This window comes from Arachis stenosperma, chromosome 10, assembly GCF_014773155.1.
Source record: "Arachis stenosperma cultivar V10309 chromosome 10, arast.V10309.gnm1.PFL2, whole genome shotgun sequence".
In the NCBI taxonomy this organism is placed as follows: Eukaryota; Viridiplantae; Streptophyta; class Magnoliopsida; order Fabales; family Fabaceae; genus Arachis; species Arachis stenosperma.
In genome coordinates, this window is record NC_080386.1 from 102,630,498 (window position 1) to 102,646,298 (window position 15,801).

The 15,801-nt window shown below is 39.3% G+C and overlaps 2 non-coding genes and 1 pseudogene across 2 annotated transcripts; 1 reads left to right on the plus strand and 2 right to left on the minus strand.

Annotated features, from left to right (window-relative positions):
• The window catches only part of LOC130957410 (receptor-like protein kinase), a 46,665-nt pseudogene that overhangs the window by 11,934 nt on the left and 18,930 nt on the right, over positions 1 to 15,801 (minus strand).
• LOC130958355 (small nucleolar RNA R71) lies at positions 928 to 1,035 on the minus strand. Its single transcript, XR_009077482.1, has one exon. It is a non-coding gene; the product is annotated as a small nucleolar RNA R71 (small nucleolar RNA).
• LOC130959593 (small nucleolar RNA R71) lies at positions 14,554 to 14,661 on the plus strand. The gene has a single exon (XR_009078666.1). It is a non-coding gene; the product is annotated as a small nucleolar RNA R71 (small nucleolar RNA).

The window sequence follows — 15,801 nt, forward strand, 5'->3', positions numbered from 1 at the left end:
ATATCTTTTAAAATTGTTTTCAAATCATATCTTTTCAATCAAATCTTCTTAACCTCATCTTTTTCAAAATAGTTTTCAATCAAATCTTTTTAATTTCTACTTTCAAAATCTTTTTCAAAAATCATTTTATTTCTTTCCCACTTTCATTTTCGAAAATTAAGTAATGTTTTTCAAAAATATTTTCAAAATCTTCTACTTAATTTTCGAAAATCACTTCCCTTCTTCTCACATCCTTCTATTTATGGACTAACACTATCCCTTAATGCAAAATTCGAACTCCATCTTCTACCCCTGTCTTCCATTTTTCTTTTCCTCTGACACCTCAAGGAATCTCTATACTGTGACATAGAGGATTCCACATTCTCTTGTTCTTTTCTCTTTCATATGAGCAGGAGCAGAGACAAAGGCATTCTTGTGGAAGCTGACCCTGAACCTGAGAGGACCTTGAAGCGAAAGCTAAGAGAAGCTAAAGCACAACTCTCTTTAGAGAACCTGACCGAATTCTTCAAGGAAGAAGAACACATGGCAGCCGAAAACAACAACAATGCAAACAATGCAAGGAAGGTGCTGGGTGACTTTACTGCACCTACTCCCGACTTCTATGGGAGAAGCATCTCTATCCCTGCCATTAGAGCAAACAACTTTGAGCTTAAGCCTCAGTTAGTTTCTCTAATGCAACAGAATTGCAAGTTCCATGGACTTCCAATGGAAGATCCTCATCAGTTTTTAGCTGAGTTCTTGCAAATCTGTGACACAGTCAAGACTAATGGGGTTGACCCTGAGGTCTACAGACTGATGCTATTCCCTTTTGTTGTAAAAGACAGAGCTAGGACATGGTTGGACTCACAACCTAAAGAAAGCCTGGACTCTTGGGAAAAGCTAGTCAATGCCTTCTTGGCAAAGTTCTTTCCACCTCAAAAATTGAGTAAGCTTAGAGTGGAAGTCCAAACCTTCAGACAGAAGGATGGAGAATCCCTCTATGAAGCTTGGGAAAGATACAAACAATTAATCAGAAAATGTCCTTCAGACATGCTTTCTGAATGGAGCATCATAGGTATTTTCTATGATGGTCTCTCTGAACTATCCAAGATGTCTTTGGATAGCTCTGCTGGAGGATCTCTTCATCTGAAGAAGACGCCTACAGAAGCTCAAGAGCTCATTGAAATGGTTGCAAATAACCAATTCATGTACACTTCTGAAAGGAATCCTGTGAACAATGGGACAAGTCAGAAGAAAGGAGTTCTTGAGATTGATGCTCTGAAGGCCATTCTGGCTCAGAACAAGATATTGACCCAACAAGTCAATTTGATTTCTCAAAGTCTGTATGGAATGCAAAATGCACCAAGCAGTACTAAGGATGCTTCATCTGAAGAAGAAGCTTATGATCCTGAGAACCCTTCAATGGAAGAGGTGAATTACCTAGGAGAGCCCTATGGAAACACCTATAATTCTTCATGGAGAAATCACCCAAATTTCTCATGGAAGAATCAAGAGAGACCTCAACAAGGTTTCAATAACAATAATGGTGGAAGAAACAGGTTTAACAATGGCAAGCCTTTTCCATCATCTTCTCAGCAACAGACAGAGAACTCTAAGCAGAATCCCTCTGACTTAGCAACCATGGTCTCTGATCTAATCAAAACCACTCAAAGTTTCATGACTGAAACAAGGTCTTCCATTAGGAATTTGGAAGCACAAGTGGGACAGCTGAGCAAGAAAATTACTGAACTCCCTCCTAGTACTCTTCCAAGCAATACAGAAGAAAATCCAAAAGGAGAGTGCAAGGCCATCAACATGGCCGAATTTTGGGAGGAAGAAGGGGCAGTGAACACCACTGAGGAAGGCCTCACTGGACGTGCACTGGCCTCCAATGAGTTCCCCAATGAGGAACCATGGGAATCTAAGGCTCAAAATGAGACCATAGAGATTCCATTGGAATTACTTCTGCCATTCATGAGCTCTGATGAGTATTCTTCCTCTGAAGAGGATGAGTATGTCACTGAAGAGCAAGTCGCTAAATACCTTGGAGCAATCATGAAGCTAAATGACAAGTTATTTGGAAATGAGACTTGGGACGATGAACCTCCTTTGCTCACCAAAGAACTGGATGACTTGTCTAGGCAGAAATTGCCTCAAAAGAGACAAGAACCTGGGAGGTTTTCAATACCTTGTACCATAGGCACCATGACCTTCAAGAAGGCTCTGTGTGACTTAGGGTCAAGTGTAAACCTCATGCCTCTCTCTGTAATGAAGAAGCTAAGGATCTTTGAGGTGCAAGCTGCAAGAATCTCATTAGAGATGGCAGACAACTCAAGAAAACAAGCTTATGGACTTGTAGAGAATGTTTTGGTTAAGATTGAAGACCATTACATCCCTACTGATTTCATAGTCCTAGAGACTGGGAAATACATGGATGAATCTATCATCCTTGGCAGACCCTTCCTAGCCACAGCAAAGGCTGTGATTGATGTTGATGGAGGTGAACTGATCATTCAAGTGAATGAAGAATCCTATGTGTTTAAGGCTCAAGGATATCCCTCTGTCACCATGGAGAAGAAGCATGAAGAGCTTCTCTCAAATCAGAGACAAACAGAGCCCCCACAGTCAAACTCTAAGTTTGGTGTTGGGAGGCCACAACCAAACTCTAAGTTTGGTGTTGAACCCCCACATTCAAACTCTAAGTTTGGTGTTGGGAGGTTCCAACATTGCTCTGATCATTTGTGAGGCTCCATGAGAGCCATCTGTCAAGCTACTGACATTAAAGAAGCGCTTGTTGGGAGGCAACCCAATGATTATATTTTATATATTTTCTTTTGTTATTTTATGTTTTTTGTAGGTTGATGATCATAAAAAGTCACAAAATCAATTGAAAAAGCAAAAACAGAATGAAAAACAGGAAGAAAAATAGCACACCCTGGAGGAAGAACTCACTGGCGTTTAAACGCCAGTGAGGCTAGCAGTTGGGCGTTTAACGCCCAGTCTGGCACCATTCTGGGCGTTTAACGCCAGAAAGGGGCACCAGACTGGCGTTAAACGCCAGGAAAGGGCTAGAACCTGGCGTTAAACGCCAGAAATGGGCACCAGCCCGGCGTTTAACACCAGAATTGGCTCAAAACGTGTTTTTGAATGCCATTTGGTGCAGGGATGACTTTTCCTTGACACCTAAGGATCTGTGGACCCCACAGGATCCCCATAAACCCCTCACCTATCAAATCCCATCTTTCTCTTCACCACTCACCTCCATAAAACCCCACTTACCTCACCATCCAAATTCAAACCACTACTTCTTCCCCTTTTGGCCGAACCACAAAGCCATCTCCCTCTCCTCCATTTCCTCTTCTTCTACTCTCTTCTTTCTTCTTTTGCTCGAGGACGAGCAAACCTTTTAAGTTTGGTGTGGTAAAAGCATTGCTCTTTGTTTTTCCATAACCATTTATGGCATCCAAAGCCGGTTCAACTGAGAAGGCATGACCTCAAGCCCATCACTAAGAAGAAGATGGAGCAAACAAGAGACCCCTCTCATCAAGAGATCCCTGAGATACCTAAAGGGATGCACTTTCCTCCACAAGACTATTGGGAGCAACTAAACACCTCCCTAGGAGAATTGAGTTCCAATATGGGACAACTAAGGGTGGAGCATCAAGAACACTCCATCATCAGAGAAGATCAAAGGATCATGAGAGAGGAGCAACAAAGACAAGGAAGAGACATTGAGGAGCTCAAGCACTCCATAAGACCTTCAAGAGGAAGAACAAGCCGCCATCACTAAGGTGGACCCGTTCTTTAATCTCCTTGTTCTTTATTTTTCTGTTTTTCGAAAATTATGCTTTATGTTTATCTATGTTTGTGTCTTATGATCATTAGTGTCTTAGTGTCTATGCCTTAAAGTTATGAATGTCCTATGAAATCCATCACCTTTCTTAAATGAAAACTGTTTTTATTACAAAAGAACAAGAAGTACAGGATTTCAAATTCATCTTTAAAACTAGCTTAATTAGTTTGATGTGGTGACAATACTTTTTGTTTTCTGAATGTATGCTTGAACAGTGCATATGTCTTTTGAATTTGTTGTTCATGAATGTTAAAATTATTGGCTCTTGAAAGAATGATGAAAAAGGAGACATGTTACTGAGGATCTGAAAAATCATAAAAATGATTCTTGAAGCAAGAAAAAGCAGTGAATACAAAAAAAAAAGAGAAAAAAGAAGGAGAAAAACGAAAAAAAAGGGAGAAAGAGAAAAAGAAAGAAAAAGAAAAGAAATAAAGTTGTGATCCAAGGCAATAAGAGTGTGCTTAAGAACCCTGGACACCTCTAATTGGGGACTCTAGAAAAGCTGAGTCACAATCTGAAAAGGTTCACCCAATTATGTGTCTGTGGCATGTATGTATCCGGTGGTAATACTGGAAGACAGAGTGCTTTGGGCCACGGCCAAGACTCATAAAGTAGCTGTGTTCAAGAATCATCATACTTAACTAGGAGAATCAATAACACTATCTGGATTCTGAGTTCCTAAAGAAGCCAATCATTCTGAACCTCAGAGGATAAACTGAGATGCCAAAACTGTTCGGAGGCAAAAAGCTACTAGTCCCGCTCATCTAATTTGGAGCTTAGTTTCATTGATAATTTGGAGTCTATAGTATATTCTTTTCTTTTTATCTTATTTGATTTTCAGTTGCTTGAGGACAAGCAACAATTTAAGTTTGGTGTTGTGATGAGCGGATAATTTGTACGCTTTTTGGCATTGTTTTTAGTATGTTTTTGGTAGTTTTAGTTGAGTTTTTATTATATTTTTATTAGTTTTTAGTTAAAATTCACTTTTCTGGACTTTACTATGAGTTTGTGTGTTTTTCTGTGATTTCAGGTATTTTCTGGCTGAAATTGAGGGATCTGAGCAAAAATCTGATCCAGAGACTCAAAAGGACTGCAGATGCTGTTGGATTCTGACCTCCCTGCACTCGAAGTGGATTTTCTGGAGCTACAGAAGCCCAATTGGCGCGCTCTCAACGGCATTGGAAAGTAGACATTCTGGGCTTTCCAGCAATATATGATAGTCCATACTTTGCCCAAGATTTGATGACCCAAACCGGCGTTCAAAGTCACCTCAAGAAATTCCAGCGTTAAACGCCGGAACTGGCACCAAAATGGGAGTTAAACGCCCAAACTGGCATAAAAGCTGGCGTTTAACTCCAAGAGGAGTCTCTACACGAAAATGCTTCGTTTGCTCAGCCCAAACACACACCAAGTGGGCCCGGAAGTGGATTTTTATGTCATTTACTCATCTTTGTAAACCTTAGGCTACTAGTTTTCTATAAGTAGGACCTTTTACTATTGTATTTTCATCTTTTGATCATGTTTTGATGATTGAACCCTCTTTGGGAGGCTGGCCATTCGGCCATGCCTAGACTTTGTTCTTATGTATTTTCAACGGTGGAGTTTCTACACACCATAGATTAAGGTGTGGAGCTCTGCTGTACCTCGAGTATTAATGCAATTACTATTGTTCTTCTATTCAATTCCGCTTGTTCTTTGTCCAAGATATCACTTGTTCTTCAACTTGATGAATGTGATGATCAGTGACACTCATCATCATTCTCACTCATGAACAAGGTGACTGACAACCATTCTTGTTCTACAAGCATATGAGGCTTAGTGAATATCTCTTGGATTCTTTAATCGGAATCTTCGTGGTATAGGCGAGAACTGATGGCGGCATTCAAGAGAATCCAGAAGGTCTAACCTTGTCTGTGGTATTCTGAGTAGGATTCAATGATTGAATGACTGTGACGTGCTTCAAACTCCTGAGGGCGGGGCGTTAGTGACAGACGCAAAAGAATCACTGGATTCTATTCCGGCCTGATTGAGAACCGACAGATGGATAGCCGTGCCGTGACAGGGTGCGTTGAACATTTCCAATGAGAGGATGGGAGGTAGCCATTGACAACGGTGAAACCCTTGCATAAGCTTGCCATGGAAAGGAGTAAGAAGGATTGGATGAAGACAGTAGGAAAGCAGAGAGACGGAAGGGAAGGCATCTTCATACGCTTGTCTGAAGCTCTCACCAATGATATACATAAGTATCTCTATCTTTATCTTTATGCTTTATTCGTTTATCACTATACCCATTTGAGTCTGCCTGACTGAGATTTACAAGGTGACCATAGCTTGCTTCATACCAACAATCTCCGTGGGATCGACCCTTACTCGCGTAAGGTATTACTTGGACGACCCAGTGCACTTGCTGGTTAGTTGTGCGAAGTTGTAGTGATCACAATTTCGTGCACCACCTACCCTACCCGCGGGTTGAGAGTCTCTCAATCCGTACCCTACCCGCACCCTAAATTACAAAACCCTACCCTACCCTACCCTACCCGCAGAAGTATTAATTTTTTTAAAAATAAATATAAAACTCAATCATTCTAAATTTCATACATATTAATAAAATAAAAAAATAAACAACTAAATTCAAATTAAAATAAAAGACAATAAAATCTTAAAGAAATTCAACATAAAATTACAAACATACATATTGTTATATTAATAAAATAAAAAACTAAGTTGAAATTAAAATTAAACACGATAAAGTCCTAAACAAATCCAACATAAAATTACAAATAGCATAATTATCAAGTTCTTAATAAAATTAAAATAACATAAACAAAGATAAATGTCTTCAAACATTTCTTTTAATTTCAAGTTCTTGCAACATTATTCTTCCGTCAGTTCAGAAAATGCATCATCATCTTCATTAGCAGTTTGATAATCAGGTTTTCCACCTAAAAATCAAATACAACAATTTTATTATATATAATTTTAACATAATTATAATTTCTAAACAAATTAAAAAACTTGAAAACATAAATAACCTCTTTTATAATATTCTGCCCACAACCAATTTTGATTGCACATAAGAGCTTCTACCGTATCTTCATGAAGACTACCACGATGAGTAGCAATTATACGGCCACTTGTGCTAAAAGAAGATTCAGAAGCAACAGTAGACACAGGGATGGCAAATATGTCTCTTGCAATTTTCTGAAGAGTTGGAAACCTAACGCCATTTACCTTCCACCAGGCTAATATATCAAAATCAGGAATTAAAGGATGAACATCTTCCTCTACATAGTGATCAAATTCCGTCTTCACAAATGAACCTTTTTCCTTCTTCTTTTGTCTAATATACAATTGATAACCAACATCATCATCTTCATCTGCATTAACCCTAAGCTCTTGTGTAGATTCCACTGACATATTGCTTGAATTAGATGTATTCTTTTGATATTCATGAAGTAAGTCATAACATGCCTGTTTGATTCTCTCAACTTTCCTTGTGCATTCATTAGGATCTTCACATACCCTAGCAAACTTATATTCAAGCCCATCAAGCTTATACCTAGGATCTAGAATTGCAGCAACACCCATAATGCCATGAATTTCTTCCCAATACTTATCAAAGTTTCTCTTCATCATACATGCCATGCTACTAATAACTGGGTTAGGAGAAACAGCCCATTTTTCCAATCCAACATGTATCTCACATACTTTATTAAAGTAAATGTTGGCAGTTGGAACTTGAGTTCCAGAAAACAACTGAGTCACATCATAAAAAAGTTTTAATTTACCACAAATTTCTTTTGCAAGTTCCCATTCCTCATTACTTGGCACACTTTTATAATTGGAATCTTTTTGTTTTAGTCGAGCAAAGACATCTCTGTACAACCATGCAGTTTCTAACATCACATAAGTGGAATTCCACCTAGTCATACAATCAAGAGATAATTTTTTGGTAAAGGGAACACCTGACTTACTACACCAACTCACAAAGGTTTCATGTCTTTTACTAGTTGAAGTCCAATACACCACACTATTACGAATTTTCTCCACACTTTCTTTAACTAAATTGAAACCATCCTTCACAATTAGGTTTAAAATATGAGCACAGCAACGCATATGCAATAACTTACCCCCTAACAACAAATAATTTGAGTCTAAACGTCCCAACAACACATCAATCATAGCATCATTTGTAGAACAATTATCCAATGTAATAGTTGATAATTTTCTATCTAAGTTCCACTCCAACAAAACTTTCATTAATGCATTAGAGAGAACTTCATTTGAATGAGGAGCAGGAACATAAGTAAAGCTGAAAATTATTATAAATATATCAGATAAAAAAAATCACAAGTACATCAAGCATTAGAAAGCATATCTTATACTAGAAGCAAAGTTTAAGGTATTACCTCAATACTCGCATTTGCAAATTCCATGAATTATCAATGTAGTGTGCTGTAACAACCATGTATCCTTTTTCCTGGTTGGAAGTCCACATGTCAGTTGTAATAGCCACTCGACTATCATTTGCATCCATCATCTTGTTTATGTTAAGCTTCTCCACTTCGTACATTTCCAAGATATCCTTCTTGATTGTGTTTCGGCTTGGCATCTTAAACGTTGGTTGCATTGAAGCAAACACTTCTCTTGTTGCAACATGATCCACATATGACAAAGGATACTCATGCATACAAATGGACTTGGCAATCAATTTTCTTGTGTGAGATGCATCAAATATAAAAGAATCTGAACTATTCTTTCCATGTCTTTGAAGAGATTCGGCAATTGTTAATTGTCTTGAATTTGCTAATTTTATTCTCTTACAATAATGGAGCACATGTTTCTTCAAATTTGTAGTCCCATTCCTTGGATTGGCACCAAGAACTAACTTACAATGGTTGCACTTTGCTTTCCACTCTTCCCCCTCTTTATATCTACTAAAGTATTGCCAATAAACACTTTTCAATAAAGATTTATTGCTATTTTCACCCGAGACAGACTCATCTGGAACAAAATTAGCAGTTTCTTCAATAGGAGTTTCTTCTTGTTGTTCTTGAGCCACTACATCCATGTTGGTACTATCCATTATTACCTACACAATAGTAAAAATTGGTTGTTGTTATTCAGGTTGCTAATTATCATATAAAAAAATTACATAAATAAGTTCCTTTTTGTCGCCAAATTCTAAGTCTCCCCCCTTTAACTATACATCTAATACTACTCTTATCAAATTAGCATTTTCCATTTACATGAAATCATCAAATTGAAATAAAATAAGAAATTGACCAAAATATATATGATCCGTCGGTCAACTTTCCTCATAAATCCTAAATTTGAAATGGATTGTATGTTTAGAGACAGATAATGACAACCATCAAATAAGAACTCAAGGGGTGCAGATAACTGTGGTCAAGGGTTTGAGTTAGAGCTTTTAGCCTTTTACATATTTTGGCTTTACTAATTAAATCTATTATAATATATGATATTGATACTTGAAAATTAATATAAGGTAATTGGATTGAATGATTTGTCTTAATGAAAGCTCCTTTAATTTTGTTTACATTCAGAAGTTGAATGCGACACATCACACTGTGAGAATAAGGCATTCTTTTTTCACAATAGTAAAACCTACACAATAGTACTATCATTAAGATTCAGAAAAACCATTTATACATAAAAAATAGCAAGCATTGAATAAAACAGAGCAGCAGCAGCGTATCAAGAAGAAAACAGAGCAGATTCAAGCTAGTTGGGCACAGCAAGCATTGAATGAAAGACATATGATTCACCACTAGTAAAGCCCCAATTTTCACAGATTCAAATGCAAAGTACATACCAAGAAGAAAATAGAGCAGCAGCGTAGAGAGGAGAGAAGGTCACGAATCAGCGGCGTTGCGAGGAGAGCACAGAGGAGGAAGAAGAGTGGCGGCAATGGAGGAACGACGAACGAGGAAGGAGAGTTGGAGCAATGGAGCACTGAGGTCTGAGGCTTAGGGCTTGGGAAGAAACTTGGGAAGAAACGGCACCAGCCTCCCACTTCGTCTTAGCCTTTTAGGGTTTCTAATGAGTGATTTCTGAATCTTGAATAATATATATGATTTTTATTTTTGTTTAACTTTTATTTTATGGTAACTTTATAAATATACAAATGCAATATATTATCAAAGCAAGTAACTAGTTTAGTGGTTACTTAATTCCTACACATGAAGGAGGTTAAGGGTTCAACTCCCACTTCCTTCACTATGCATATAAATTTTTAAAAACATGTTATATATGGGGGGTGCGGGTAGGGTAGGGTAGGGTACACCCTAAACCCGTACCCTACCCTACCCGCAGGCCTACCCGGACCGCACTCTACCCTACCCGCAGCGGGTCGGGTAGCCTACCCTACCCGAACGGGTTGGGCCGGGTAGGGTACCCGCGGGTAGGGTATGTATTGCCAGCCCTAGATACATACATGCCACAGACACATAATTGGGTGAACCTTTTCAGATTGTGACTCAGCTTTGCTAGAGTCCCCAATTAGAGGTGCCCAGGGTTCTTAAGCACACTCTTTTTGCCTTGGATCACAACTTTATTCCTTTCTTTTTTTCTTTCTTTTTTTTGTCTCTTTTCTCTTTTTTTTTTTGTATTCACTGCTTTTTCTTGCTTCAAGAATCATTTTGATGATTTTTCAGATCCTCAGTAACATATCTCCTTTTTCATCATTCTTTCAAGAGCCAATATTCATGAATCACAAATTCAAAAGACATATGCACTGTTTAAGCATACATTCAGAAGACAAAAGTAATGCCACCACATCAAAATAATTAAACTGCTATAAAATTCAAAATTCATGCAATTCTTTTCTTTTTCAATTAAGAACATTTTTCATTTAAGAAAGGTGATGGATTCATAGGATATTCATAACTTTAAGGCATAGACACTAAGACACTAATGATCACAAGACACAAACATGGACAAACATAAGCACTAAAATTCGAAAAACAAGAAGATAAAGAACAAGGAGATTAAAGAACGGGTCCACCTTAGTGATGGCGGCTTGTTCTTCCTCTTGAAGGTCTTATGGAGTGCTTGAGCTCCTCAATGTCTCTTCCTTGTCCTTGTTGCTCCTCTCTCATGATTTTTTGATCTTCTCTAATTTCATGGAGGAGGATGGAATGTTCTTGGTGCTCCACCCTTAGTTGTCCCATGTTGGAACTCAATTCTCCTAGGGAGGTGTTCAGTTGCTCCCAATAGTTTTGTGGAGGAAAGTGCATCCCTTGAGGCATCTCAGAGATCTCAGGATGAGAGGGGTCTCTTGTTTGCTCCATCCTTTTCTTAGTGATGGGCTTATCCTCATCAATGGGGATGTCTCCCTCTATGTCAACTCCAACTGAATAACAGAGGTGACAAATGAGATGAGGAAAGGCTAACCTTGCCAAGGTAGAGGACTTGTCCGCCACCTTATAAAGTTCTTGAGCTATAACCTCATGAACTTCTATTTCTTCTCCAATCATGATGCTATGAATCATGATGGCCCGGTCTAGAGTAACTTCGGACCGGTTGCTGGTGGGAATGATTGAGCGTTGGATAAACTCCAACCATCCTCTAGCCACGGGTTTGAGGTCATGCCTTCTCAATTGAACCGGCTTTCCTCTTGAATCTCTCTTCCATTGGGCGCCCTCTTCACAAATGTCAGTAAGGACTTGGTCCAACCTTTGATCAAAGTTGACCCTTCTAGTGTAAGGATGTTCATCTCCTTGCATCATGGGCAAATTGAATGCCAGCCTTACACTTTCCGGACTAAAATCCAAGTATTTCCCCCGAACCATAGTAAGATAATTCTTTGGATCCGGGTTCACACTTTGATCATGGTTCTTGGTGATCCATGCATTGGCATAGAACTCTTGAACCATTAAGATTCCGACTTGTTGAATGGGGTTGGTAAGAACTTCCCAACCTCTTCTTCGGATCTCATGTCGGATCTCCGGATATTCACCCTTTTTGAGTGAAAAAGGGACCTCGGGGATCACCTTCTTCAAGGCCACAACTTCATAGAAGTGGTCTTGATGCACCCTTGAGATGAATCTTTCCATCTCCCATGACTCGGAGGTGGAAGCTTTTGCCTTCCCTTTCCTCTTTCTAGAGGTTTCTCCGGCCTTGGATGCCATAAATGGTTATGGAAAAACGAAAAAGCAACGCTTTTACCACACCAAACTTAAAAGGTTTGCTCGTCCTCGAGCAAAAGAAGAAAGAAGAGAGTAGAAGAAGAAGAAATGAGGAAGAAGGGAATGGCTTTTGTGTTCGGCCAAAGAGGGGGAGAAGTGGTGTTTAGGTTGTGTGAAAATGAAGGGGTGAAGAAGGGTATATATAGGGGAGGGGGAAGGGTAAGGTTCGGTCAAGTGAGGGTGGGTTTGGGAGGGAAAGTGGTTTGAATTTGAATGGTGAGGTAGGTGGGGTTTTATGAAGGATGGATGTGAGTGGTGAAGAGGAAGATGAGATTTGATAGGTGAAGGGTTTTTGGGGAAGAGGTGTTGAGGTGATTGGTGAATGAGTGAAGAAGAGAGAGAGTGGTGGGGTTGGTGGGGATCCTGTGGGGTCCACAGATCCTGTGGTGTCAAGGAAAAGTCATCCCTGCACCAAATGGCATGCAAAATCACGTTTTGAGCCAATTCTGGCGTTAAACGCCGGGCTGGTGCCCATTTCTGGCGTTTAACGCCAGGTTCTTGCCCTTTTCGGCGTTTAACGCCAGTCTGGTGCCCCTTTCTGGCATTAAACGCCCAGAATGGTGCCAGACTGGGCGTTAAACGCCCACCTGCTAGCCTTACTGGCGTTTAAACGCCAGTAAGTTCTTCCTCCAGGGTGTGCTGTTTTTCTTCCTGTTTTTCATTCTGTTTTTGCTTTTTCAATTGATTTTGTGACTTCTCATGATCATCAACCTACAAAAAACATAAAATAACAAAAGAAAATAGATAAAATATAACGTTGGGTTGCCTCCCAACAAGCGCTTCTTTAATGTCAGTAGCTTGACAGATGGCTCTCATGGAGCCTCACAAATGATCAGAGCAATGTGGGAACCTCCCAACACCAAACTTAGAGTTTGAATGTGGGGGTTCAACACCAAACTTAGAGTTTGTTTGTGGCCTCCCAACACCAAACTTAGAGTTTGACTGTGGGGGCTCTGTTTGACTCTGATTTGAGAGAAGCTCTTCATGCTTCCTCTCCATGGTGACAGAGGGATATCCTTGAGCCTTAAACACAAAGGATTCTTCATTCACTTGAATGATCAGTTCGCCTCTATCAACATCAATCACAGCCTTTGCTGTGGCTAGTAAGGGTATGCCAAGGATGATGGTTTCATCCATGCACTTCCCAGTCTCTAGGACTATGAAATCAGCAGGGATGTAATGGTTTTCAATCTTCACCAAAACATCCTCTACAAGTCCATGAGCTTGTTTTCTTGAGTTGTCTGCCATCTCTAATGAGATTCTTGCAGCTTGCACCTCAAAGATCCCTAGCTTCTCCATTACAGAGAGAGGCATGAGGTTTACACTTGACCCTAAGTCACACAGAGCCTTCTTGAAGGTCATGGTGCCTATGGTACAAGGTATTGAAAACTTCCCAGGATCTTGTCTCTTTTGAGGTAATTTCTGCCTAGACAAGTCATCCAGTTCTTTGGTGAGCAAAGGAGGTTCATTCTCCCAAGTCTCATTTCCAAATAACTTGTCATTTAGCTTCATGATTGCTCCAAGGTATTTAGCAACTTGCTCTTCAGTGACATACTCATCCTCTTCAGAGGAAGAATACTCATCAGAGCTCATGAAAGGCAGAAGTAAGTCCAATGGAATCTCTATGGTCTCATTTTGAGCCTCAGATTCCCATGGTTCCTCATTAGGGAACTCATTGGAGGTCAGTGCACGCCCATTGAGGTCTTCCTCAGTGGCGTTCACTTCCTCTCCTTCCTCTCCAAATTTGGCCATGTTGATGGCCTTGCACTCTCCTTTTGGATTTTCTTCTGTATTGCTTGGGAGAGTACTAGGAGGGAGTTCAGTAACTTTCTTGCTCAGCTGTCCTACTTGTGCCTCCAAATTCCTAATGGAGGACCTTGTTTCAGTCATGAAACTTTGAGTGGTTTTGATTAGATCAGAGACCATGGTTGCTAAGTCAGAGGGGTTCTGCTTAGAATTCTCTGTCTATTACTGAGAAGATGATGGAAAAGGCTTGCCATTGCTAAATCTGTTTCTTCCACCATTATTGTTGTTGAAACCTTGTTGAGGTCTCTATTGATCCTTCCATGAGAAATTTGGATGATTTCTCCATGAAGAATTATAGGTGTTTCCATAGGGTTCTCCTAGGTAATTCACCTCTTCCATTGAAGGGTTCTCAGGATCATAGGCTTCTTCTTCAGATGAAGCATCCTTAGTACTGCTTGGTGCATTTTGCATTCCAGACAGACTTTGAGAAATCAAATTGACTTGTTGAGTCAATATCTTGTTCTGAGCCAAAATGGCATTCAGAGTATCAATCTCAAGAACTCTTTTCTTCTGATTAGTCCCATTGTTCACAGGATTCCTTTCAGAAGTGTACATGAATTGGTTATTTGCAACCATTTCAATCAGCTCTTGAGCTTCTGTAGGCGTTTTCTTCAGATGAAGAGATCCTCCAGCAGAGCTATCCAAAGACATCTTGGATAGTTCAGAGAGACCATCATAGAAAATACCTATGATGCTCCATTCAGAAAGCATGTCAGAAGGACATTTTCTGATCAATTGTTTGTATCTTTCCCAAGCTTCATAGAGGGATTCTCCATCCTTCTGTCTGAAGGTTTGGACTTCCACTCTAAGCTTACTCAATTTTTGAGGTGGAAAGAACTTTGCCAAGAAGGCATTGACTAGCTTTTCCCATGAGTCCAGGCTTTCTTTGGGTTGTGAGTCCAACCATGTCCTAGCTCTGTCTCTTACGGCAAAAGGGAATAGCATAAGTCTGTAGACCTCAGGGTCAACCCCATTAGTCTTGACAGTGTCACAGATTTGCAAGAACTCAGCCAAAAACTGATGAGGATCTTCCAATGGAAGTCCATGGAACTTGCAATTCTGTTGCATTAGAGAAACTAATTGAGGCTTAAGCTCAAAGTTGTTTGCTCCAATGGCAGGGATAGAGATGCTTCTCCCATAAAAGTCGGGAGTAGGTGCAGTAAAGTCACCCAGCACCTTCCTTGCATTGTTTGCATTATTGTTGTTTTCGGCTGCCATGTCTTCTTCTTTGAAGATTTCTGTTAGGTCCTCTGTAGAGAGTTGTGCCTTAGCTTCTCTTAGCTTTCGCTTCAAGGTCCTTTCAGGTTCAGGGTCAGCTTCAACAAGAATGCCTTTGTCTCTGCTCCTGCTCATATGAAAGAGAAGAGAACAAGAAAATATGGAATCCTCTAGGTCACAGTATAGAGATTCCTTGAGGTGTCAGAAGAACAGAAAAATAGAAGAAAGAGGTAGAAGAATTCGAACTTAATCAGATAGAGTTCGAATTGTGCATTGAGAAGGAGTAGTACTCCATAAATAGAAGGATGTGGGAAGAGGGGAAGAGAATTTTTGAAAATTAATTAAAAATTTTTTTAAAATCATTTTGAAAAATTGATTGATAATTTTCGAAAACTCAAAGTGGAAAAAGAATCAAGTGAGTTTTGAAAAAGATTTTGAAATTAGAAGTAAAAAAGATTTGATTGAAAACTATTTTGAAAAGGATGAGTTTAAGAAGATATGATTGGTTTTTTTTTTAAAAAATATGTGATTGAGAAGATATGATTTGAAAACAATTTTAAAAAGATTTGATTTTAAAAATTAATAACTTGGCTATCAAGAAAAGATATGATTCAAACATTAAACCTTTCTCAACAGAAAAGGCAACATACTTGAAATGTTGAATCAAATCATTAATTGATAGCAAGTATCTTTGAAAAAGGAAAGAAATTGATTTTGAAAATATTTGATTGAAAA